Raw genomic sequence first — 2,404 nt, forward strand, 5'->3', positions numbered from 1 at the left:
CTTCGTGTTCCATGAATTATAACGGACAAATCTGGCTTGAGCGTCGCTCTTTTGAACTTGTCCTGCACACAAACACGTTGAAATCAAAAGATAATAAATTACAAGTTTGTCCAAAGAGCAAGATGTGCACAATATGTGTAGGATGTGTGGTACAGTATTTCTATCATATGTGATTATGTCAATATATGAAGTATATCTGAATACATTTCAGGGAGGAAAGCAAAGGTTATGCTGGCTTTGGATAAATTCTAGTTTTGGGTATTTGGGGTGGCAGCAGATCAGGCTGAGTGGTACAATACGCTTTGTGTCAAAGAAACAGAATTACATCTGAGGAGTTCCTTTAGTCTGACTCTCGTGCCCTCTTAGGCCAACAACAAAGGCCAGCCTGTGTTGGTATGGGTGGGGGTGGGGGTGGGTGGGTGGGGGGGGGGGGTGAGTGTGACCTGATGGCATATTTGGCACACTTCACACCTAGCAGCAGACCTCAAATCCCCCCAATCCCACACATGTGAGGGTCAGCTGACCAGCTGACTGAGTTGCCCAACTGCCCCTGAGTGGTGGGGTGTTTCCTGTAGGGGGCAGGGTGGGCTGCAGTACTAAAGCCAGGCTCAGGAGGGCATAAAGGGCTGTTACAGTAACACCAGGAATGATAACTATAACCATAAAGATACCATAAAGCGTCTATACTGACGAACAAAGGTTTCTCTTTGTGTTGATGAATGTGATGGCTAAATTTGGATGGTTTCTGATTACCTGTCAGTTTTTTTTTTTTATCATTCTCAAAACAGCTCTGATAGAATAGAATAGAATAGAATAGAATATATACTTTTTTGATCCCGTGAGGGAAATTCAGTTCTCTGCATTTAACCCAATTTAACCGAATTAGTGAACACACAGCACACAGTGAACACACAGTGAGGTGAATCACACAACCCAGAGCAGTGAGCTGCCTGCCCAACCAGCGGCGCTCGGGGAGCAGTGAGGGGTTAGGTGCCTTGCTCAAGGGCACTTCAGCCGTAGTGGACTGGTCGGGGTCTGATCACTGATCTGATCACTGATCATCGGTCACTGATAGTGATCCCCAGCAATATCGTTCTTCATGTTGTTATAATTACAGCTTATGTGTAGACCTCATCATTATTAACTTGAACGATATATATTTTTGCCGTTATCAGTATAGTTATTGTTCTTGGTATAAACAGCCCTTAAAGGGACACTTCACCGATTAGCATTACGTTTTGTATCTTTAGAAAACCAGTCATGTTTTTGAATGGTCGTGCATCATTCCCTCAGTTTGCCTTGAGATGGGAGAAATACGGATTTAAGCCCCCCTCTGCACACAGACACAGACACACACACACACACACACACACACATATTTCACACCCCACATGCTGCTGTTCCCATCCATGGTTAACTGTTCACCTCTCCCTGCCCCTGATTTGGTGAGTGAGGCATGAGGGATAAATGCAGCTTATGTCCCCTCTCTGCCACGCGCAGCCACACGCACGCTGTAACTCAGAGAAGTGGATTGGAGTGACCTTTTAACACCCCCGGTTCACTGACCTTCCAGTGACCGATGTGAACAAAGTGGTGGTGATGTTCTGTGAGGACAGCTGCAGAAAGTGAGCTTTTCAAGACTTTAAAGCACCTTGAAAGCAACTCACGTGGACGTTTTTGTTTTTTTAAGTCCAATGGTTGAGTCCGTCTCGCTTATTGAAAACCACACATGTCCAACTGGAGATATTAAGAAACTCCACAAAGAGCCTTCAATGCAACATGGCACTTTAAGAACAAGATTTAACTGGACAGGTAAACTCTAGTTTCAAAATAGTCTAGACAGCAAAAAGAAATATAAGGAAAGCATTTCATTGTCCACCAATACATTCATCCGTTCATTCATCCATCCATCCATCCATTCGTTCATTCGTTCGTTCTTTCTTTCATTCATTCATTCATTCATTCATTCATTCATTCATTCATTCATTCATTCATTCATTCATTAGTTTGTTCGTTCGTTCGTTCGTTCGTTCTTTCATTCATTCATTCATTCATGTTCAAAATTGTGACAATGAATCATATCAAACAGAGCAAAGTTCTGTATTATGGGTACTATTTTATATAATGCCATCAAATAGCATAACACTATACATAACACAGTGAGTAGACACAAAAGTTCTATGAGCCTAAAAGAGTTCAATAGAGTCCTACAAATGGACACAGCAAAACACACACAGAAAGATACTCACTTGCAAATGCTGCCGTCGCCAACACTGCTAGTACCAATGGCGTGATGAGGGTCTTCATTGTGGGAGTGCTGCGAGTCCCCTTGGTCAGTAAATTCCCAAATTGTAACAGGATGTGTTGTATCGGACATTCAGCTTATATACAACATCGGGCTCCC

The sequence above is a fragment of the Sardina pilchardus genome, chromosome 7, assembly GCF_963854185.1.
Source record: "Sardina pilchardus chromosome 7, fSarPil1.1, whole genome shotgun sequence".
Lineage (NCBI taxonomy): Eukaryota > Metazoa > Chordata > Actinopteri > Clupeiformes > Clupeidae > Sardina > Sardina pilchardus.